Raw genomic sequence first — 25,470 nt, 5'->3', positions numbered from 1 at the left:
TTGCTTTCGCAATAAAAAAGGCACATCTGAAACGGGATCGAAGGTTCCCGGATGGTTCGATTTCCACCTCACGCTCCAGTCTCAAAGGAACTTCCCGAGTCGCAACTCCTGCCAAAGCTGCCACGTCATGTGAACTGCTGACGTCAATATCAGACCGGAAGTAAAAACTAATTTCTATTATATATACTGCCCGGGTGTCGCCACCTCTAAACACCTTCAGGGAAGCATTGAACCAATAGTTAAATTACCCGAAGTGATATTTGCTTGCGTGCAGGCCGACGTGTAGGCTTCCACAAACACAACCATGAAAGAATGAAACTGGATCGCAGGGTCTCAAAAACTTATAACTTGATCGCGCTGCCAACTTATAATGGAATAAAGTCTCCCTGCAAATATTTTCGTTTTATTTTATTTTTTATATTTTGTAAAGAAAAAATGCCAGGAATGTGTCTAGAAAAAAAAAAACACACATGAGCTGGAATCCACTCCACGGCTTCGTCACAATCTAACTTGACACCATGGGTAAATTTATGATGCCCAGCAAGGCTTCGGCCCACGGGAAGATCGCACGCGAAAAGCAAGCATGCCCAGGTGTATAAACGGTGGCAAGAAAAGCTCAAGCAAGTGAATGAACTCAGAGGAAAAAAGCCAAATGAATGACAGACAGATGAAAGGGGGTCAGGAAATGTATATAGTAACAGGCACCAAAAAGGACACACGCCTTCACATGTGACGAAGCGCGGCTCTTTCTCGCACCCGGCGAGCTTCTTCGTGTGACTGTTTGGCTGGCCGACCTGTTTTCCCCCTGGCTGGCCTTCGATCCGTCTGTTGATTTCCTTCTGCTCCGCTTGCTTCGGGCACGTCAAACCCGGGCGTCACGGCGAGTCGGCCTCCTTTGGTGTCGCCCGACAGGCTGCCGATCAGCCTTCTAGTCTACGTAGTCGCGACGTCGGTGCGTTAAGAGGCCATGGTATGGCCGTGTCCTGATTTTGGCAAGCTTCTCCAAGGAACGTAGCCCTTGAGCGGTCGTTACCGCCTGCATCTGCAGCCTAGCGCTTGAGTAAGAACGGAACGCAATGCAATCTTCCTCGGTTAAAGTGGGGATCGGGACTTTGTCAGAGCCTTCCGTAAAGATACAGAAATTAAGCAGTGAAGTGTGAATGAGACAAGGAAAGTACCCACACTGAAATTCCCCAACGCTTGCGGGTAAGCGAGGCAGGGGGTGATATCGATGCCAGCATTGAGGACCTCTTCATATCTTGTATAGACGTTTATGCACTGCACACGTAAAGCTAAAGACAGCTGCGGACTGGAATCTTTGTAACAAGTGTAGGGATATCGTGCTACCACTTCCGCCATGTTAGTGTTCAGACACCGAAGTCAACAACTATTCATCAAGCAACATGGCGATACGGAGCCCTTTTAGGAGATGTCTATGCGTCAGTGCAGCAGACATTTGGCCGAAGTCCCCAACCCACACCAAGATTTATTTCTGGCCTTCTAACTGCTAAGCACTAGTACAATAAAATAGTATTTAATTTACAAGGTTGAATAATGCTCGAAGAATGCACTAGTTTTACATTTTTTTTTTAATTTCACTCATATGCATTGCGGATGGCGACATTCAAATATTTAACCCACTACAATCTTTCTCACAATTTTATGTACGACTCCAAGCACAGTGAACAACATGCCGAAAGGTAATTTTTATTTTATTCATTTTTCATATACTTCCCCTTCCCCTTCACGTGAGGCTACGGCTCGTGGGAATAAAACCTACAAAGAACACAGAACGTCTCACAATTAGCTTTATATGGCGTACTAGGAAAGCACCAGCCGTGCTCAAATTCCCTATATTTAGGGTTGTCAAGGCTTTGTAAGACTACCGCTCCCAAAACGCACTACACACAGCTTCCCTTTACAAACTCACAGCGCCGATCCACTGCCCTTTTCAACTCCCGGTTTCCCCTTCATGCCACTTCGTTACAAAGCCAAAGCAACGGAAATAGGAGGCAAAGATGGGAAGGTGAGAGCGCAGCTGGCTTCCTTCCTTACCCTTGCCATTTCGTCAGAGGGGGTCGGAAACCCTCTCTTTCCATCGCGTTGTCCGGAAAGACGACCCAGCGTCCTGTTACGCTGCCCTCGTTGCTCGACACCCTTTCACGGCGGCGTCAGTGTCAGCGGCGATGGGCGCGCTGAAAGGCGAGCCACCTCCGTTCCGACCACTGCCCCCCATCGTGCCACGTTGGCGGCAACGATGTCCGCTCGCTGTATCGTCACGTCGCCCCAGTGAAAGGCAGCCGCTCGTCACCCGGCACGGCTGGAAACGGGTCGCGGTGGAAAAGGAGAAAATGAAAAAGCCTCAGGGCAAAGCTCATGAAGCTAACGAAGAGTGAAAGGAGTGGACACAGATGAGCACTCTTTGCGGTACAAATTACAAATGGTAGCTGTAGAATTAAGACTTTTGTCTGGGCTAGTTCATGGCTAAGTGGAGTGTCCGTCCTGTGTTTGCGTGTAGTCCTTCGTCCTCATTTTTCGCGCGGTTCTTTCGCCACTTGGTTGTATAAATTGCGTGTAATTTACGCCAAATAGCTGCTCTTCTCAGGTGAAAATTAGTTCTTGGTGCTGACAATGAGGCGAGTAACTGCTGACCCCGATTTAATAAGCAACTATTATTGAATATGTTGACGCCTACTGTTGCAGAAGCTACTCTTTATGCATTAGTTGGCTCTTGGGCCCCCATTTAAAAATTATGATTATGCTACCTCTCAAGAAAAGTCGTCGCGTACTATGTACTTGCATGAATTACTATGTACTATGTACTTGCAGCGACATGCTTCAAAATATGTAAATAAATAGTGAGAAAAAAAAATGAGTGAAACCTTTCATTTTTCATGCTCTCCAAAATAAAACATTATTTTTCAGCGTCATAATTTTCGTCACGAGCGGCACGCAACCTGAGAAGGGTGAAGGCTGCGTTGTGTGACACCTTTCCTATCGTGCACTTGATAAAAGGCATTAGCTTTTGGAGTACACCACCCTTGTGAAGCGCGCATTCACTAAAAAAGTAACTCATTTGAAGCTAATAGGCCGCTGCAAGGTTAATCCAACCAGCGCGTTACTGCCATGCACCATCACGGACGTTCTTAATCGCCCATGAGACAATGGGGCTTCTCAAAATGTCGTGAATTGTTATTTGAGGAGCTGGACGTCCAGAAGCGAATCATGGGCTATCAAGCACGCAGTAATGGAAGGCTTCGGAACAATTTAGGCCTTCAAAGGCCCTTGAATGGGTACTGTCGTTGCAGAGTACATGGACCCCTTTTGTTGTCTCACCTCGATCGATATGCTGCCGTCGCAGCCAGAGTCAAATCGGCGACCTTGGGATCAGCGACCGGGTTCCGAAGACTATTAGCCACCGCTGTAAATCCATCGCCCTTTATCATTCACGGCTGGGATCACAGTCAGAGGTCTGCCTTTACCACAGTGTTTGACTGCCACACGAATGACAGCTTGTACAGACCTCGGCTTAATGTTTTTGTGCACAAATTAACTTTTGTTTGCATACTCTTCAAACCACGGGCACAAGGCCTTATTGCCTTGTTTCAGTCGACAAGTTCTATCGGACTTATCTGGAACGTTTGTAGGCGCACACAATTGCTTCTATGGCATAATCTCGCTTTATATAGAAGAAATTCTTTCTTCAGTTTTAATGTATTTGAACGCCGCCGTCAGCAGCGCACATTCTCTTCGATGACTGCAGAGCACGCTTGTCGCGGTCGCCTTCACACAAGTATCCGTTATCTCTCTCTCTCTCTCTCTCTCTCTCTCTCTCTCTCTCTCTCTCTCTCTCTCTCTCTCTCTCTCTGTGCGTGCGTGCGTGCGTGTGTGTGTGTGTGTGTGTGTGTGTGTGTGTGTGTGTGTGTGTGTGTGTGTGTGTGTGTGTGTGTGTGTGTGTGTGTGTGTGTGTGTGTGTGTGTGTGTGTGTGTGTGTGTGTGTGTGTGTGCGTGCGTGTGCGTGTGCGTGTGCGTGTGCGTGTGCGTGTGCGTGTGTGTGTGTGTGTGTGTGTAGCGGGTGGGGGGGGGGGCAACGACGCTTTAGTTTGCTCGTCTGCTGCCACCATCATTGTTCGCCGCCCCATAACAGTATCAGCACTGCGCCCTCCATTATTTTTTACGACCGGATTTTGAGTCAGCATCGAAATTTGTATCCCGCAGGTCTTGAGTTTTTCTTAATGCTTAGCGAATCTAACACCACCAGGGGCTGAGACAGAAACCGTTAGTACACTGCGGTGAACTACGCCGACCACCTATGCACTATTCCTTCGCGGAAAGGCTAAGACACACTAAATAAAAACGCTTGTTGAAGTACTGATTGCAGCTGCGGTAGCTTTACGCTTTGTTCATGAGTGGTAACATTGTGCTGCAAGCCGCCGAAACATATTGCGGGCTAAGAGGACGGCAAATACCCGATAAATCGAAACTCACTTTTCGGCTTCGTGGCGCTGTGTTTAGCCGCTCTCAGAAAAGCAGCCAGTGCCCGCTGTACTGGCGAAGGACCTCATTCCTGCCGTCTGCAAAGAGAACGAGCTCAATCACGAAGCTTTCGAAAAAAAGGTGCTGCCTCTCTTCACTCCTGGATGAGCGTGTCCTCAAGCCAGGAACATAAGAGAGAAACAAAACTTCCAGCCAATCCTCGCTTTGACTGTAATCGGTTTATCCCAAACGGCGCGAGTTCTTTCGCTGATTATGCTTCTTTCGCGATTAACACTTTAGTTCCTCTTCATTTATTTTCAGCTCATTAGACAGTGTGGTTTATCCCGTCTACTCGAGCTCTTATCGTGCATACAAAAATCCTAATGTATGAGATGAGCAAATGAAAGACCAAGCAGAATTATATGAGAAAATAACTGAAAATTCCTAGAAAGCGTGGGCACATTCTTAAGTTAAAAATCCCTTTGGACACAAAAAAAAAAAAGGAGCGGGGGGTGGGGGGGGGGGGGGGGGGGGCTAGAAATCTGTGTATTTTATTTTATTCTTAATTTCAACCTTTGTGTCTAGTTACCGTCCAAGTGGTCCCAAAACACGCTAACCCTAACCGTACTGCGACTTGCCTGCAGAACTGCATCTGCAAGTCCGTAACTATCGAATCCCATAGGATACGCTTGTTGATTTTTACTTATATATAAGCAGAAATCAACTTCCAGTGGCAATCTGCTACGATAGCACCGTGGCGGTGTGTGGAGCGTGTTGCATTGCCTACATTTTCAGAAATCAATCGCCATGACATCACATAATTTCATTATACCATCTAATAAAAAAAATTGAGGGAGTTTTAATCTCTGCCCTTACGGTCCCACGCGATACCGGTAACGGCCTCTGTTTGCGGATCCTTGTTCATGCGGAGCCTTGTTCGCGTACATTGACTGTGTTACTCATCCGATTAGTAACCCCATAATTTCTTCATCTATTGTCTCCCAAACATTCTTCATCATACAGTCGTGTGTGGTCGGCCACCCGACATAAGTATCAAGTCCCTTTTTAATCAAGCCGTACGAACGTACCAGCGTGACCCAGAGGTAACATGTCTGATTCAGAATGAAACAGTCCTGGAAAGCAGATTCTGATCTCGCCCTCCCATATGTATGGAGAGGTCTGAGTTGGCAGCTCGTGCCAAAATCGTGCCACGCCATGCGGTCACGTGATGTCAATATGCAAGTGCAGTCAGTTCCTGGCCATGCCAGACACCAGCTACTACCTGCCAGAGGCTTTCCCTTGGTTCTTCGATCACAACGCTGTGTTCTAAAAAGAACACAGCACCTTTCACAGATCGCGTTAAAATTTTAATTCTTAAAGTTTTTATCTTTATTGTTTGTTTAATTTAAAACACAGTAGCATCAAAGATAAAATATTTAGTCCACCAGTGTTTTACCTTCAGACTGGTTCAAGGTTCGCACCGAATTTCCTGTTGGCGGTGCTATCGCAGCAAATAAAAAAAAAATGCTCACTTAATGACACACTTAGCTTTCAGCATATGGGGTTAGCCTTCTTTCAGAAAGTTAATGAAGGTGGAAAATACTGCTTAGATAAGTGTGCGCTTGTTGAAAAGAAAACAAAACAAAAGGACTCTTCGCTCTTCTGCTATCAATGAGTGTTGCATATTGTGAGTGTCAATGCTATCTATATATATGTATATATATATATATATATATATATATATATATATATATATATATATATATATATATATATATATATATATATATATATATATATATAACAGCCGTTCGCATCCGTCTTTTGCAAATTCTAAGGTTAGCATAGCGCAAACCTCCGCAGAGACATCAAAGAAACTTAATGAAGACCCGAGCCAAAGTCTGCGATAACAACCGCGGGAACAAAAGAATTAACGTCCCAAAACTAAACGACTGACATGGAAAAGATTAGCAGTCCGGTGCGTAATGAACTTAAATCCTGCAGCAGCTCAAGAGAGGACGGGTGTGTAGCATACAGTCAGACCGTGATGGGATAACTGCCGGAGATTGCAGAAGCCTGAGATTTCTCTCTCTCTCTCTCTCTCTCTCTCTCTCTCTCTCTCTCTCTCTCTCTCTCTCTCTCTCTCTCTCTCTCTCTCTCTCTCTCTCTCTTTCTCTCTCTCAGTCTTTCTTTTGCATCGCCACCCTCTTCACTCTGGCTCGCAAATGTCGAATCAATACGGACGTCTGCATAGCGTGCTCATTATCGAATACTCTCTTTTCCACCCCTTATCCGAAGGTTACCTCTGGCTGGTCTTTGCTCTCTCGCACATTTTTCGGTACTTCTTTTGGCTGCGGATGACCGAGAGGTTCATATGGCCACCTTAGCGGCAGCAGCTGAAATTCGCAGCCAATTATTTTGCGGCATGTATCTCCGTTAAAGGGTAAAGGCTGAGATGATCAATATCAGGGATGCAATTCATGCGCTGCTCCAAATAGTAACTTGCAATCGTGCTTAGCTCAACGCATGACGAAGGAGCGAAACTGTATCAAAAAGAGCGTCGAGTGGGCTGGAGCTGGTAGCCTCGCTCCTGAGTGCTTTTCAGACGCTCAAAAGTGGGTGTCTGGGCGCGCTATATATCAGCGAGCCATTCTCATAGTTTCCTTGTTACTTTCCACAGTACGGCCATCGTCATTTAGCAGCTGAGTTTGTTTCTAGACGTATTACTTGCCTATAATTATCTGTGTTGGTACCGTACTATGGCGCAGCAAAAAAAAATAATAAAGAAGAGATGATTTCAAGATACAGCTCCCGAAGATATAATCACAAAATAGAAGCGGAGCGCGAACGTGTGACAGCCACAACAACGACATAAACATTCCAGAAGAGAGAGCTATATTTGGGACACACAATAATGAGAATAATAGGAGCGGTGCAATTAAGTCTGCTCACGTGCAGAAATGCGAAAGCTTTGGGAGTTCCGTGTCTAGTCCCGTTATCAGTTCCACACTTCGTTACACAGTATCCTTGATTAGTTACCGTTTCTATTGGTCAAATTTGAACAAAGTCAGATGTGGTTGTCGACGAACTAATTTTGGGGGGTGGCCCAACCCGAGTTTGGAGGTCGTCACTGAATTGGCTCTACCCAAATTAGGTTAGACATTGGTGTTGGTCGAATTTTGATAAGGTCAAATTTCAGGGATACAGGATACCTAATACTGGAGGTGGCTCATCCCAGTTTGGAAAAACCGCTGAATTGGCATTTTAGATTAAACATCGAGTTTTGCAAAAATTCAGGCGAGGTCTAATTCTCCGGTTCTACGGTGCCAAACTTTGAAAGTGGCGAATTTCAATTTTCAGGCCACCACTGAAGTAGCCGTACAGAAATTAGGTTCGACATCAATTTTGGTCAATTTCTAACAAGATCCAATTTTGGGCGTCCTCGGTGCCACATTTTGGGGAGTGGCCCATCCAGATTTAAAGGCTTCCACGTACTCTAAATATATTGGATACTACATTTGGTACTCTATTTACAGTTCGTTCGGACACACTCTGATGACAGGCTCTGTCCACACACTACCGATACAAACTGCCGACGCGCTCTGTCTCCGTCACGCATAACCCAAGAAATGGTTTCGTCTTAAAAAAAAAAAAAAAAAAAAAAAAAAAAAAAAAAAAAAAATTCGTGGACAACCGTGGATGCTAAATCGCGCGTTGAGAAAAATATTAGCTTCCTGACAGTAGTATTCACTCTACGAATCACACAAATACTGATAGGAAGAGCAGTTTTTGATTTAAGTACGCCGGAACCGCAAATGAGAAACGAAGCAATCGCTGGAGGTGACGTCGGCAGGCCGAAGTTGTAGCCACGTGCCACTAGTTACGCATCTCTGTACTCTGTCAGCGATAAAAGCAGTTTCCACGTTGATCTCGGGCGGCTTTCCATCTTTTTAAGGCACGGTTGCCTGTATGTACTGCGTGGCCAATGTGCGACAGCGCTGCTATTTGAACGCACTCATTTTATTTCCCGATGAAGGTAATAACTTTAAACAGCATACTGCAGCCGTAGCAGAGAACGAAAGGTATCATACCTCAAACGTTTTACGTGAGAGCACGAGATCACAAGTCGCATGTAGAAACTAACGTACTAGTGCTTTCAAGATCAAACAAAGCGCACGAACGAATAAAATTTCGTTTCGCGACACGCCCTGCAAGCGGATGCGCATGTGTCAGCTTGGATGCGTGTGGGACAACCGGATGTGTAACTTAATACTCTTGGGGTTTGCCTCATCAGCAGCCTAGGTGGAGAATACTTTTTTACAGGCCCGTGCTCCGTTTTACATTGGCGCACTACTACGTATTACGTGCAGCGGTTGAACAAAAATAAAAACTTTGCTGAATCTGAAGAGCACAGAGAATATGCTTTTGTTCTCGGCCTATTGCGAACCCCTCCCCATTCTGAAGATTATAGACGAATACAGTATTCTTGAGGTCTGTAGCAGTAATTTTCGTTTTGTTTTCTTCATTTACCGCGACCACCATTTTTGGCTTCTTCCGTAAAGCGTTCTTTGCCTTAACAACAGTACGCTTGCAAAGAAGCACGCTTTCAGTTTGGTCCTGAGCGTCCCCGTCTTCGAAACTTTCCTTCCACTCAGCAATAGGAAGACCAGAGGCCGCATAAATCTCCCAAGATCAAAACAAAACAACCAGTTAATCCTTAATAAGTGTCAGTATATCTCGACAAAGATGTTAAGCATTATACTGAGACTCCACTGCATTCCCTGTACACATAATGCGAAATTAAATATTTTAATATCTCGCTCTTTTCACGCTGTTTTTAATGTCAGGCATTTCGTACGATTTGTGGCCCATATTATCTAAAATCAACGCAACAAACCTTGCGCCATATATTGTTCTATTGGCGCTTTTAATCAGGCAATTGAGATATCTGGATATGCACAGTGATTTCGTAATAAAGCACTGAATTCGGCACCACGAATTTAAAAATTAAAAGGAAAAACCTTGCCGGGTGTACATGAGAGCCCTTGTATAGCTGCAGCTAGCACTAGCTATTTCCCTCTATAACCTACATTACCCTGGACGCTCGTTATATATGTGGACTAGATAAGCTATTGCGGACGCTTGTTTGCGTTGGTGCTCAAGCCAGCACGCAAAATATTTAGAAACATTTAATGCGATATTCTCTATCTCGCAGGTATTCTAAGCTAGGCTATAGTTCTTGGTGTTTTTAATATTATGCGTGCTCAAATACTTCGCTCTACTTTGTTCGTCTATGAAAACTGATGAAATGTCGTTATCGGCTTCAGCACATGGCCTCTCGCGCTCCTTTTCAAAAGAAGCTTGGCCAGCGAAAGACTTCACGAATAAATTAAGAGCAGATTCATTTTCTATACGTGTTTAGGATTATTTGTGGCAACTGCACAACAAACTATGATAACGTCACTGAGCATGTGATAGGTTGCTTGAAGGTATCTCACTGCGCTAACCAACGGCAGCCACCAAAATCATTCTTTGGAGTTGTTCGAAATATCATTGGTGTTTTCCTTTTGAAACCTGTGTAGCGTTCTTCAGTGCGTATTCAGTGAATAGTTGTTCGGTGCGGGCCATTTAAGCTCAACGTTGTTGTGTCTCAGGCAAAACACATCAAAGGAGTCCGAACAGCCCATCTTCCACTTCCAGATCACTTGAGTAGCTCTCGGGCCAGCACAAAAAGCAAAATTGGGGGGAAAACAAAAAAGAAGTGTTCCCGCGTCGCTAGCTTCCCGGTAATGACGCACGTTCCACCCGGAGCCTCTTCGCCGGAGCAAGAGCGAAAGCATGAGCGAGGAAGGAGGAAAGATGAGTGGAGTGCAGTTGGCGAATCGGCTCACAGATGGCGCCAAGCGGTCCTAGAACCGGAAACAGCTTAGAGCACTGACGTCAGCAAAACGGGGGTGGGGCGATAGCCACGCCGCCGCCACTGCTTTCCCCCTCTCCCGCCCAGACTCGGGCGGCGGGTTTGAGGCACCGGGCCCGGCGGGGGCGGCCGTTTTTCGCGGGGCAATTCTCGAGGCGCGAACATATCTGCCGGAGGCCACCCGGCCTGCTTGTCGGCTGCAATCCTGCATCACGGCGACGGGCGCCTTGCTGTCTTTCGCCTTTATGGCCAGCCAGCGACAAAGCGTGTGCCGGAAGTGACGCGTGCGCGCATGCTGCAGCGAAAAGCAAACAAGGCCGTGACATCACGTCCGCTTCTCGTGCGGCCCGGAAGTCTAAACCCCCCGTGGCTCGAGCCTTCAACTCCGTTCTTCATCCTCATCGCGCCACTGGATTAAGTTTAACTTCACTGACTCTCTTCCGGTCTTTGGTATGTGCAAGCTGCAAGCTCGGATGGAAAGCGACCGACTACAAGCGCTGTCCTTAGGAAGTGTCCTCCACAGTAGGTTTGCGAGGTAAGTGGAGCTTGCCTCGGATTTATAGCGAAACAATGCATAGCCGCGTTGCGCCCGTCATTTCGCTGCGGCGCTTCTTGCTTCCAAAAATTAGCACTGATATTTCAATCTGACAAGATTATTCGTGAATAGATAAATTTTTGTAGGCCTTCCTATAAGATAAATCGTGCAGTTGCCAGAAGATACGCAAGCAATTATGCAGTTTCAAGTTTTTTTTTTAATGATGGCATCGTCAAACGCAATGTACAAGACACTACTTGTGGAGAAGTAAGAGCATGTTGTAAACAATATCAGCTCCGTTTCAGGTTCAAAATGCATGTGCTGCAAGGTGCATGATTTTGAAGAACAGCATCAGGGCTCGGACAAACTATGATCTGGAGTGAATTATGCAGCACAAGAAGCAAGCTTTCTTCAGAGTAACATATTCAAGCTGTTAAGTTTGTTAGCAATATATACACAAAGTTTCTCGTATTACAGTCATTTAAGCTCTTCGCGCTTTATTTATTGTAGCATGCGTAAAAGTGAAGAAATTTGATCGAATGACAGCTAGGATTCAGGCTTTAAAATGCATTCAAGAACGTCCGTAAATCTCTATTATTCATGCCTCTTTTTTCTGATTGCATTGTTTTACACCATAACTATCTCTGTTTGAATGCGACAGTAAAATGTGTAGCAAATTTCCCAAATGCAGCCAGAATCACACTGATGCTTGAGCTGCTCATTATATGATCTTACTATCATATGTTACCTCCACGTGAAACAAACTTTCCTTCGACCATAGAAGTCGGTACTGAGAGCAACGAGTCGTTGTTTTCACTTAGTTTTTTTTAACGCGATGGTGTTAATGCTCCCGTTCACCAAAATGCTGGCATTGGCATTGTAAGCGAAAAATCCCAAGTATGGTGCTGCCAGCAGGTAGCTAACAGCCGACATGTCCGCGCACCGAATGAGCGTATGGGTGTCTGACGTTGCGTTTGGCTGGAGCTGTCAACTCGATCCTCTTCCTTCATATAGGAAGGTGATGCCGAAATGAGCCTACCAGAAACCCTCTTGATTCATTCTACCCCTTAACCACGCAGGCGCGATTATGCGGATTGGTTAAAGCGAGACTTTATATGTCGCGTTTAAGTCTACGCTATCGCGTCATACCCTTGAGGCGAAGCTTGCGTGCTCCGTACAATTTTTTTGCAAGATACCCTCTAGCATTTTCATCGTGTTTATTTGGATGGCTTTTCAAAGAACATTCGCTCTCGAACAGCTCTTCAGAAAAAGGTCGCAAGATTTTGCGCATTCATCTCGCGAGAACTGGTGCTTTTTTTTTTTTTTTTGTTGCTTCAGCAACCGATTTTGTGTTCTTTGCACATTTTCTTAATTGCAGGACGCTCTATAATAACACTGATTATGTCGCCTTAATCTCAGACTCCCGGTTGCCTTTAAAGCACGACCCCCGTCCAACACATACATTTTCGGGCGGGTCCAGCCGTGCTAACTTTGGTAATCGCATCTTTTGTCTTATCGCTGCTGATTTAAATCTATAAACTATTCGAGCTACTTGATAGAACTTTAGAGAGAACAGTCTTTTAATCATTCTAGTCACTCGGACGTTTAAGTGTTTCATCTTGTTTTGCATTGTTTATTGTCGCCGTAGCAATCATGGAAACTAATCCTCTCAACTCGGCCGGTAACAAATGAGCATGTTTTGTCATCCGACTAGCTAATACGCATTACGACCGCCACATATGCATCATGACAAGTTTAACGAGCTTTTTTTTCTTTTCCATCAGCACGGGAATCTTCCATCTCTAGCAGCATTCATAAATTGGTTGCTTCATTTTACCCGCGAATTAACAGGAGTGTTTCACTCAGCCTCCATGCAGTGAAGGGTCTTTCGCAACCGCTATTATTATTCGCAACAGCGTCGTCTCAGGTTTCGAAACCACTCAGCATCAGGCGACAATTTTCGTAATGAGACGGCTTGCGTACTGAAGTACATCGTGAAAAAGTAAAGAGAAAACTGTTTAGCTTCGGGCTTCTCGTTCTCGGGAGTCAAGAGTGGTTAGACGCCTCATCATGTTACGTGTGCTTCCTCTCAGAATATGCTAATGCTGCTCACGAGAGCACTACGAGTAATCGATGCTACGTTCCGACAATCTTTGAGTCTGTCTTGGGCTGCGAAATTTCCGCGAAAAAAAGGCGATAAAACGAGAGCATAATGTCATCCTTAGGAGTGTCGTATATACCCATGAGGCTTATAGGAAAGAGTCCTGGCTTATAACAGTCTGAGCACTACAATGGCTCATTTGTATTTTTCATTTTTTTTTTCGTCTTCATTTAAGCGCTGCTGCAATGGACAGATCAGTCTAACCAATATCAGCTTTGATCTAACAATTGCAATCAAACATAAATGAAGTAAAATTGCAAGAAAACCTCACAATTGATAACGAAATTTTAGGCTACTTCTCGCACAGCCTTGCGCAAGGGCCGTCCAGACAGCGATACGCGCACGAAAATGACCGTTTCGCAACGCCGAAATGGAACGGAAACTTCGGCCTCTCTATCACTCAGCAACTTCGGCTTTACAATTAGTTCAGCCTATCAGTTGATGAAATTGTACACACTTTGTCGGCAGCAGATAATAAATATATTCTGCTGCCAAATATCGTATGGGTTGCTATTTAAATAGCGATTCTCATTTATCACCAGTAAAAGTGCCCTTATCAATTCCTGACGCCTTTCGTAGATTCGATAGACTCAAACTGCACTGCTATTCCTGAATTATTTACAAAAAGTGAGATAACGAGCGCCAGGATGTACGATCCTCGAGGCTGCTCACGATGACAGCACTGCATTGTCTAAGTGATCTGACTAGGGTTCTAATCCAGAATAGTACCGACAGGGAAACCATTCCCTGCAAGAGCAACGTGTATCATGACGTTCGCCCAGTCATTTACCCTCCTCGCTTTCTTCTGCTTCTTTCTTCTGCTGGACTTTTCGTCACTTCATGGATCACCAGCAGGTTAAAGCAGAACAAACACTTTTTTTTTTTCTTAAGAAGCCCCGGCATTAACTTCCAATGAGGTTCTTTTTTTTTCTTTTTTATGTGGTGGTATTAAAGGCTTGTTCTGCGGAAAATCGGGAGTTGTCAGCAATATGAGCAATAAATCGCGGGAATACCTCTGGCAAGTGACATGGCCGTGCACTGAGTGGACGGCCGGTAGTGTAACGTCCCACGACGACATGACATTGCATTGGCGGGCGCTGCAAACTCGCGAAGCTCCTTTGAGATGGTAATCAAAACTAGGGGCTGAGATACCGAGGCAGACTCACGGTCCCTAGGCCACGGTCGTACGGCTTGGTCAAAATGGGGCTGTGTGCGTACGTTGAGTGGTCTTGTAGCTTACGCCGGTATGCTCATGAGTATGCGTGAGACAACAGAGGTACAAAGAAAGGAATTAGTAATTAATCCACTATCAAAGCGCGCGCACGAGAGCCAGAATCTGCAAAGGTAGCCTAGACGAGACCAATTAGTGCCATCACACCATTCCGTTATAGGCGTTACTTAAGCGTGCCCATAATGTTTGTTTCCCCTTTCGTCATCTCCACATTCCATGTTTGCGCTAAACTATTCGCAGTGTCGACGGCCAACAAACGGTAGTCCCTTCCTGTCATAGTAGATTAACGATTGCTTCTTTCAATTTGTTTGTTACATCCGCGGTCTTTCTTCGCCAACCTTCGCTCTCCTGTGCTTAAATAATTCCTTCTTGTAAGAGGTAGTATTTTAAGAAAGAGCCTGGGCATATTCGGCATAGCAGCAGGAGAGGCGAGGGAACTTGTTCTGTGGTCTCGGCTTAACGTTATTTTCTCCGAAATCTGAACTCAGCTAAAACAGAAAAAGATGAGAGAAAAAAATATTTTAGAGCATTATAGGGAGCGACCTCAATGAAGGGAAAGGCGGAAGGGCGAAGAAAGAGAGAGGGCTGGTGATTCCCGCTCCCTTTGGATTGCGTAAGAGCGAGATCGATATAGGGCGTTCCCGGAACGGTCGGATCTAAGCACTTTAAAGAGTGTAACGCAATGCGCCTTTGGCCGCGAATCCCAGGAAACCCTACTACTCGGGCACGCACAAAAACACGCAGGCGCGCGTTAGCGAGGCACAAGGTTGCGCGATTAGACTTCACATTGGACTCCTCTGCCGTAAATCTGATTCGTGCATGTTAGCTTCCTTTCTGTATTCTCTTTTGTCCCTGGCTTCGCAGAGCTTCAAATTTGCCTGTCGTTTTTTTTTTTTTTTCGTATTTTCCCTTCCCAATCCCGCGCTTGAATAATAGATGCCTGCGAGGAAACCGAATCAGTCTTGGTAGTACTCTTCCTTCTTTCAACCACAAAATATTTCGTGGCTCCGGAGATAAGGCTTTTTTCTTTCAGCACTGCTTTTATGCCTGCCGAATTTTTTCTCATATCTTTCTTTGCTTTGGTTAATTTGTTCTCTTTCATTTCCCACTCTCACTCTTTTTTTTTCTCTTTCCCTCAGAATAGGCAGATGCTAGTATAACTTCTCCCACACTTTGCGACGCTCTAAATCATATTTGTGCAAAAAAAGAGCGAAAACGAACAAGCTAACATACTTAAAATGCATTTTATTTTGGTGGTGGGGTGGGAAAAGAGAAAAGACCTGTTCCTCACTTTTTACTTCAGGATTCTTACTTCTATTTACCGATCATCATTCAAACTTTGCCGCAAGCTTGCACTGCTTCTGTTTTATTTTTTTATTTTTTTTTATTTTTTTATTCTGAGGGATCGCAAAGGAGAGGTCACTACCTGAGGGCGGCATCACCTTGCTCCTTTCGACATAGGGATTGTAATCGCAATAAAAGGGGGGCTTACTATTCAGCGGTCGGAAAAACTACAGCACACAGCACAAAATACACAACATAAAGAGCACAATTCACCTGCCTGAAACGCTAAAAATGCCTGTAACACAATACAGTGAATGATAACAATGATTGTATAACGCTGGAAATTAATAAAGATAAATAAATTAGAGGTAAATGATACAGACAAAAGTAATAAACAATATAGTCTTTGTCAAAGGCACATGCAAGTGGCACGCGAAATTCGTTGTTATAACAGCCGTTGTAGTCACGAATTGATAAGGCAAGCACAAAACAGCAACTACTATGTGCAGAGTGGAGACTGTCAAGAGCCACGAGTGATATCAATAAAGTAGTAAATCAAACAATTAGTTATTCAAGTATTTATCGTTAGGATTCTCCCCAGCTCAAGATTATCCCCTCGTAAAACCGTGCAGCTGCGTTAAAGACATCTTCGTTTCCTACAAATGAGAATAAACCACTCTTATTAAGTAATAGCATGCAGCTAGGTGTTAAGGGTACATTCAGTGAACTTTTCTGGGTACATTAAACAGTACGGACTCTCCCTTTTTGCTTACTACGCTTTGCCTCATCACGGTGTGCGTTCCGTTCGTGCACACTGTATTTTTGGCTGTTGTTGTTTATGTTCTAGTGTTTGCCCGTTTTTCAGTGTGCGATACAGCGTCAGCGTTAGTTCTGTTTATCTTTTGTTCTCTTTGCGTGGTGAGTGTTTCACGCGTCAGGACTGATTACTCTGAGTGCAAGGGGCAAGATGCGTTAAGCTTCCTAACACGCTTGTGCTAATGGCATTAGGCGAAGTTAAATTCCGATGGGAGCAACGAGGGCGTAAACGTCATCCGCTCTCCGGAAATTCTTCGCTCGATGTTTAACTATATTAACCGCACGGCTCCTTACTACTATAAAGACGATGTATTCTTTCATTGATTGCTTAGACAGCCGACCCTTGAGCCTGGATAGCGATGAAAGCCACTGCTAGTTTCAAACTTATTAATAGGTATCTGTCTTTCAGATGGCATTTTTCTATTAATGTTAAATTAAATGCATAGTTTGTGGGCCCGCATTACCACCAGCGTTTGATGACATTAGGGCTGACTCATTCTGAGAGGATTTCATCCGGGGAAAAAATGGGGAAGTGAAAGCGAAAAAAGGCATAGATTCGGTTGTGGTGGATACGCACCTGTAGTTCTAAGAATGGCTCTAGTAATGGCATAGAATCAACTTCATCCACCCGATGTTGTCTTTCAAAACACCAAAAGCTGGATGAATATAGCCTTCTGCGTTTCGCTTTTGTCATAAAACCCAGACCGAGCTCTGAGCAGGCGACCAGCACCAAGACGCAATGGCCGCATCGTTCACCGTTCTGCGGCAAAAATTTGAGACTGAGCTACAAATCGCTTCCATGGCAAAGAAACCAGCCGGGGACGACAGGCGGCTACGCCGAGGTTCACTGGCGGCAGTTAACCGACGTGCTTTATTAAATGTGCAATATAGCACGATAACGAAATTTTAAAGCTTCGGTGCACTGATCGCAGCGCAGCCGGGCACAGCGTGTGGAAACAGCGCCGTCTTCGTCTCGCGCGCCCAGAGCGGATCGAAGATTTGCTCGACGCTTGGGGAGGCTCTTTTTTAATAAAGCCCGTCGGAGGCTAGCTCGCTCCTTTTTGCACAATGGGGAAAAGACGGCGGGACGCGAGTCAAGAATGCAAACTATGTGTAACTTGCTTTCTTTAGCGCTTGTCTGTCTTTATTTTGCTCTGATTTTTCGCTTCTCTTCTCCAGGGGGCGTCGTCTACATCGCACTTCTGTTACTTTTTTTATTTTTCACGCTGACGACGCCATTTCGGGTCAAAACAACCAATCACCGCGCAGGCCTTGCTTCCTAAAATAGGCCCCGTTCGGCTTAGCAGCAAACATCAGCCCTCGCGCGGAATATTGCGACGAACAGACTGTTCGTGCGCGCGTGCCAAGTGCGCAGAGACGGCTGTAGACTGCTGGCTACGGGGTTTGTTAACAAAAGATCAAAGGACGCGCGCAGATATGCGTCGACGGCGTGGCGGGCAGCGTTGCAAAGAGTTCAGACATGGATAGCTCAGCATCGACGGTGATGAGGCGTGCCTGTCATGTTTGAGACTAGAAAAGAGAATATTTGTTCGCTCAGAACGTGCGGATCTTAATACGACTCCGTGTACATTAATTCTTATGTTTTATGCATTATACGTGTCAAAGCTACCTGATGGGCGACAACAAACACCTTTACAAATAATCTCAGTGTGAAAATCTCCTTCACTTAAAAGTTGTTACACTGCGATTGTTTGCCTTTCGCCTCCACTGAAATGCGACTGCCTTGGCTGCAATCAAAGTTGTGACCTCCTGGCCGTTAGTAGTAGAGCGCTCCCAGTGCCCAGCGGTCCAGTATTACAGGTAAAGCAGTCCAGTAATATCTTCTTTTTAATCCTAAAGAAAAAAAAAACTTAGAGATTACTGCAGAAACTACATCAGTAGAATGCGAAAGTATTAACGCTGCCGCGCCGTTATTCACTCTTAATCAGCAAATTTCGGCTTCCACTTACCCACTCCGTTAAGATCCGACCGCCACTCTTCGACCTCCGATGCTACCGCTTGATTATATGACTCAGCAGTTTTTGTCTCCTGACCCATACAACTCATGACTTGTGACTCAAGGCTAATTACTCGCGACTCATGAGTTAATAACTCGATACTTTCATGTTACGTGACTAATGTCTCGTGACTTGTTGATGATAAAGCACTTCATTATACCACGACTTCAATGGTAAGCCAGACATTTACTGATGACGTCGCTTAGAGATGACGTCCCAAGGGGACCAACTTCCGGCGACACATTTTTCGAACACTCTCGGCGCCAACATAGTTTACTAAGTCTTCCAAAATAATAAACCCATCAGTAGGAACATGGAAAGTGAATTGGCGCGCGAAGAGAGGCCTCAGCGTGTTGGTCGAAAACATGCACGTGGGAGAGGGAAAAAAGAAAGAAAACGTGTAAACCATATGCAATCAAAAAATCAGCATTTTATTGTCAATATCATCATATTCCTCTACAAAACACATCTCGTTCCAGCTTCGACTCCATGCTTCCCCCGCACGCTTTCCAATTTTATTCACCTCTCTGACAGCCCGACATCCTTCAGCTAGGCTTCCACGCACTTATAATTCGTTCCATAACATTCAGGAGGAGGAGAAGAAGGATAAAGAGGAGGAGCGGAGGAGACCATAACCTTCAGGAGCCATCGGTTATCTCACTTTCACATTCCATGCATTGCAATGCGCATTCGTTCTTCTTGATTTCGACTAGAATATCATTATCTCACTTTTGCTGACTGACCCCTTCTGTTACTCTAGTTAACCTACGGCTATCGTCTTCCATTTCCCTAACACACTGCGCTTCCCAAAATTATAGCGTTAACGCCGATCTGTTAACGGTTCTATTCAGCAGAAAATCTAATGGTTTCGACGCTGTAAGAGAAAAATCTTCGACAGTGCTCTGACAGGTGGTAGCTGGCATTTGTCGTGGCCGGGAACTAATTGGTCGTAAGACTGTGTTACACTATTCCAGACAACACGACAGCTTACGACTCAGTGCTAAGTACTACTCTGTGCGCGTCAACAGAGGCACAAATTAGGGAATTAGGTAATTAGGGAATAAGTGATCTGCAAAGCGCATGTACGCGAAAGTAGATCCGAAATGCAAGCCAAGAACGTGAGATGTTAACGCTAGTGCGTCATATCTTTAAAAGCAAGGCTAAAGCGTCCTCCCCCCCCCCCCCCCAACATACACACACTGCTCAATTTTCTTTGCCTTGTTGGAGTTTGACATCCCAAAGCGAATCAGAAGATGAGCGGCTTTAGCCGGAAGGTGGCGAAGACGTCTGTGCATGCTTGTTTTACATGTTTACATGTTATAACACATAACCTGCGCCATAACGAAGAATGGAAAGTAAATACATACAGATCAATATACGGAATGCAGACACTTCATAACAAGCTACCTAGGATACTGAACGAATTGCAACATGACCAAATCTCCCTCGAAAAAATCTCTTTCAAAGACTTAAAAGCACATTTTATGATCTCACACTTATTTTCTTAGTGTTTTCTGTTTCCTACTTGCTTCGTGCCCAAGTGATAACGTTTTCTTTCTTACTTGTCGATTTCATTTTTGTATCAGGTCTTGTGTAGTTTTGCGTAGTGTTTTGTTATTGTTGATGCGTGGCTTCAATTTTGTATATTGATTGATGTGCTATGCAGTTTACCACTGTTTTGATAAGTTTTTTTTTTAGCATGCTTCATGTTTGTTATGCTTTATGCTTGATGTTATTCATGCTTTAGTGCTTATCAATACGACTTTAGATTTCTTCTGTGGCCTTCTGTTTTAGGCGACGCTGTGAAATGAGCAGTGTACAAGGGGGCCTGCGGCCTCGTCAAGCTGTCTTTGACAGCTTTTTCTGCAGGCCTCCTGCACCTTGTGTATTCTACTTGATGCAAATAAACATTATTATTATTATTATTACATTGAAAAAGATCATCGTGAAAAAAGCATAATCAAAACTCCACCCATCTTTTTATTCATTACTCAGCTAGGATCCCAATTCTCTAGTTCGTTACTGTCACTAATTAGGAAAGTCCAATTTGCTCCGCGAGCTTGAATTCTGACGGCAGGCCCACTTTAGCAGGCATCAGTCATTCGACCACCGCGCGCTTTGCGAAAGTGGCTCTTTCCGAGCCGTCGCCGTTCTGTAGAAGGGAGAAGAGAAGCTCTGACCTAACAACGGCGCAATCAGCCCGCGAGGTCACGCTCTTGCGTCCATTCTATCGAAACTTCCAGCCAGCGTGCCCTTTCTCCCGTAAACAGACGCATATGATAAAATGCTTTCATCCCTGTCGTCCACGCCACCACGTCTACGTGCGGTGTTCCGGCGCACATCCGGCGCCTTTGGTTGATAGCATTATTGTTGACTCGCCTGCCGGTGACACGAAAGCTGCTAAGTAGAATTTATCTCGTACCCAGTGAGGTCTTCGATCTTGACAGCGTCTTTGTACTCGTGAAGTAGTCTGCGCACTCATGCGATGCCGCACATTCGGATTGCCGTAACTGATGCAGTGGCCTAGGCTCGACTGAGGCGAGCGTGACGCGATTGTGTGGTACCATGTCACCGGATAGAGCGACAGTGAAGCATGGAGCCGTCCCTCGAGCAGAGCCTGCTATCAGACACTGCCACCAGACAATGCTGTCAAAGCTGCGGCATTTAATTCTACAATGGGCAATATCAAACTATCAATGGGCAATATCAAAGAAAAAAGACATTAAGCATCTCAAACGCGCATATTTTAAAGAAATATTGCATATGATTCCAGTTGGCCCTTACTTTCATGCACTGATTAATATGATAGTAATTTCAAGGTATTTGGTTGCGCTAAACTCACGCAGCTGCCGACCGACGACCCGTGCGTCTTACTGGGAAATCTTTGCATACTTGTTCAAACTGGCAAACATTACACCATTGTGTGTTGCATCAAAGACGTGCACTTCCATAATAGCAATATTTATCGCGCATGCGCGGGCGCCTGTAGTTACGTAGCCTTTCTACGAAAGCATACCCCCGCTCTCCTTGCCCAGAAGGCAAATATGGCGATAGGACTCTGCAATTGTTCTGCCCGTTCGTCGGAACCACATAAGTACGTTTACTTCTGAAGCGCTTGGCGCTACTTCCTGCGCATCGTCGTGGACGCAGTGCGTCGCAGACAATTAAATGTAAGATTATTTTCAACCTCTTTCGCTCGTCTCGACTTTCCTGCCCTGTAACTCGTAAGATACAGATTTTATATACTGCTCCGTGAGGGTTACCGGAAAACATCCATTGAGGGTTACCGGAAGGCATCCGATCTATCTACACTTGTCAAATTCAATGCGCTCCCTTCTTATTCTAGTTATTTAGCTCGAGCTGCCCGGATGTATGGTCACTACAAAGCCGGAACATATGCCTATGGCATAACCACTTCCAATGTTTCAACGCCTATTACTAACTGTCATTCCCATCGCTTACTGTTGCATATTGCCAAAGTTTTCTTAATACAAACTCTAGACTATGTATGCATGTGCAGTGCCGCAAATGCCCTTACGATCTTAGCGAAGCTGGTAAACAGTGGCTGTCAGTGATTATGGATTCATTGCAGTCCCGGGACGATGAAGGGGGGAAGAATCTGCGCCACTTTAATTGGGTCAATGATGTCCTTAGATATTTCAAGCAATCTATACTTTCTCTTTTCCGCAATGAAACACGTGAAGGCTGTTTCCTGAAAACTTCTCAAGTTAGAAAGACGTCCTCAAAAATAATACACTAAAGGTTCAGTTCAGTAAATAAAAACATAAAACAAAAACCTTAAAGCAACTGAATCGTGGTCGAGGAACTGACGGGCGCTTTTAAGCGAATGCTGCAGAAGATAAAACAGCCGTCGTCATAGTCTGTGGTAGAGCACCGGGCGCAAAATTCGAAAGTTATTGGCTCGGAGCCCCCCAGTGGCTTGTGTGCGTTCTTTCTTCTACTTTAGAATCAGTCACCTCCACTTTTAATTGATAATCTACATTGAGAAAATAATAATAAAAAATAGAGGGTCTCTTAGATGTCTCTTAAGAGGAGAATATTAAAGCCTTCCCTTTCCTCTTCTATCATTTGCTTCTCATTCTTTTCCTCTCTTCGGCATTTGTTGCAGTGCTACATATAGTTTTAATTGGTTTATTTTCTTCGGCAAGTATGATCTTGGGCGGTACACCATCGCTGCTGTAGCGTGGCATTCCTTCGCGCGCGTTCAAGTGTGGGATTGCAGATGGCAGGAACGCTAGACAAGAACACATCTCGCGGTATCTCGCGGTATATTACAAATCTCACGCATAAATCTCGTGCAGAACTCTCGCGCTCAGGATTTCGTTCCATGAGCCTAGAAAGGTTTTCGCCCTAAAAGCAGCCCCTATGCTTTCCTTTGAGTCAGTGAATGTTGGCTCCCTTCTTACATATGTCTTAAAGAAATCCATCATTTTCCCCTGCATTTGTTCACTGATATGCGTAGTAGTCATCATCATCATCAGCCTGAATATACCCACTACAGGGCGAAGGCCTCTCCCATATTTCTCCACTTAACCCGGTTCTGTGCTAGCTGCATCCACTTGACCCCTGCGAACTTCTTAATCTCATCCGCCCACCTAACTTTCTGCCGCACCCTGCTACGCTTTCCTTCCCTTGGAATCCAGTTTGTTACCCTCAGCGACCATCGGTTATCCTCTCTTCGCACTACAGTAGTAAAGTAGTGATTTTAGTGGCAGAAATTAAATATCGCAAATAAAATGATACGTCATGAGCGTCAAGTTATGGCTATTGAAGGATTCGGGATAGCAGGCTTCTATGTCGTTTTGGAAAACGGAGCGAAATCTCATTGGGAAACTTTCAATCTTCGCGAGGTATTCGTGGAATATACAGATAACTCTGAAGTAATTTCAACCGCGTCTAAATGGAGTTCTTCGACGTCTTTAGCAGCAAATACATAACTCCAAGAACTACCAAGCCGACACGCAAAGGAAGCTTAATTTAGGAAGAATAATTCCGAAAATTGAAAGTAGTCAAACGTCTAAAGAAAAGTACCGGAGCGAAATAAGAACATAATATTGATAAACCGGGCGAACAGGAGGAGGACAGCGATAAGGCGGCGAGACGGCGCAGGAACAATGAAATAAATAAAAGGAAAGGCGTGCTAAAAACAAAGTGAATCGGTGTGTCGCACTTGATCGCTTAAAGCGAGCGGGCGGTCTGCTCGTCCTGATTTAATTAGGCCTGTGTCGAAGCTGAAAGAGAGAGAGAGAGTGTGACAGAAGAGCACATAATGGCATGCGACCCCTGAAAGGCTGGAGAGGAGAAGATGGGGAGAGGGGTGCACAGATATGACGAGATCGAAGAAGGATCAAAGAAATTTGCGCTTGAAAACAGGGAGCCGTGCCGAACGTCTCCTCTTGGCTTGGCTTTGTATCAGTCCAGAATGCTATGCGGCAGAGCTGAAAAAAAAAAAAAATGTTATGCGCACATTCTCCCTGTTTGTTTCCGGGCATAATTCTTTCTTGTTCCACTTTGCTTTGATTTTCTCACCCGGCATTTGCTCACCCTCTTTATCTCCGCCAGTTAAAATGTTTGCCGAAATCGTTAGCGAGGCGCGGCTTTTGTTTGAGTATTCTTTCAGTCGGCTGCGCTTTCCTTTCGATCTACGTGGTTCTATTACTTTATATGTATATAGCCCTGGACATCCGCAGTGTAGCGACTGCTACGTGAAGCGGAGATTTTTGTCTTTTTTTCGCTAGTAATGTGTGAGGCTGGAATTTTGAATTTCACGAGCGCCTACGTGCAATTCATATGTAAAATTAGACCTTACCCTAGTACTCTTATCCCTCCAAATGAGCTGTTGTAGAGGTATATTGGTTTACAACAAAGCACACTTAAATTTCGAGTCATTTGGTACGCATAAATTTGTTGAGTAAGGTAGTAAAACTAGTACCTTTAAGAACAGGAATACTCATAAGAGAACTAAAACGTAGGGCAGCAACCAGTGAGGCCTGTCCTTTCAAGGGCACCCATACCACGAGGTAAACGTGGTACCCTAAGACAAAAAGCTACCGAAAATGTAGCCAGTAGCCATTACTATGCTCTAGCACAAAACACTTCAAGGCATCCATAGAATCTTGACTGGTGATTTTATTTCCGCTTAGCAAATCGAGGCAATGTGCAGAGATGTTTGTCCATGTTAACCATGGTCTTCAGTTAAGGACGGCTATGAACGCCTACTAAGAGGGGGCTTGGATATCCGTGAAGTATTTTGGAATACTTAGGTCATGAGAGACTCCTCATTCAGTTATAAGGGACCCCGTAGTGGGGGCCTTCGTAGAATTTAGACCACCTGGGGTTCTTTAACGTGCACTGAAATCGCACAGCACACGAGCGCCACCTTATGCTTAGAAACGAGGCCAGCGTGGCCAAGACCCAAACCGCGTTAACAAGATCAGCCATCGAGTGCCCTAACCACTGAGCCACCGCTGTCTGGGCTCTTTCTTTCTTGAGGTCTTGTAGGAAATCGTCTATACTCTCCCCAAACTTTACCTTGGCAGACTTAAAGCAGTACAGCTTCTCACTCTAAAAGGGGTGCAATAGCAGTGCTAAGGATGTTAAGCTCATATTATTAATGCAAACATAATGAGTTTCAGAACACGGTGAAAGCCGAGGATCAACTGCAGAAAGGCACGTACATCGGCCACTGCATTTTTGCAGTTCACCGTGTGGAAGAGCTGCAAGTATTACACGGGATGCTATAAAAAAGAGAGACAGCAAAAACGGTTGTCCCGTCAGCTGGGGCTGGCCATGTTGTTTTTCATGTGCACGGTCGACTGCAAGTCTTCTAAAGTGCTTCCAAATTCTAGTGGTACAGTAGCCTAGTACACACTGCGGTTAGTAGATATGAGGCAGGCATCGAGTTGGTATATGTATACTTTGCCGCGTCGGCATGAAGATGCTGTCGCCGCAGTTCGGGCCCGCGGCGCTCGCTGATAGCACACTCGTCGCCCTCCAGCCTTGCGGTCTGTT

The 25,470-nt window shown here is 45.0% G+C and overlaps 1 long non-coding RNA gene across 1 annotated transcript in view; it reads right to left on the bottom strand.

Annotated features, from left to right (window-relative positions):
- LOC146190343 (uncharacterized) overlaps positions 1-25,470 on the bottom strand; it is a 288,846-nt gene that overhangs the window by 227,713 nt on the left and 35,663 nt on the right. Inside the window, exons 2-3 of the long non-coding RNA XR_014706535.1 lie at positions 4,489-4,574; positions 2,056-2,320 (exon numbers count right to left, since the gene is read on the bottom strand). This is a non-coding gene — a long non-coding RNA (uncharacterized LOC146190343). The remainder of the gene's footprint in view (positions 1-2,055; positions 2,321-4,488; positions 4,575-25,470) is intronic.

The sequence above is a fragment of the Amblyomma maculatum genome, chromosome 4 (assembly GCF_055883805.1).
Source record: "Amblyomma maculatum isolate TAMU_Amacu chromosome 4, ASM5588380v1, whole genome shotgun sequence".
NCBI classification, from domain to species: Eukaryota; Metazoa; Arthropoda; class Arachnida; order Ixodida; family Ixodidae; genus Amblyomma; species Amblyomma maculatum.
The sequence above is the reverse complement of the archived record's forward strand: the minus strand, read 5'-3'. Positions and strand labels throughout refer to the sequence as shown.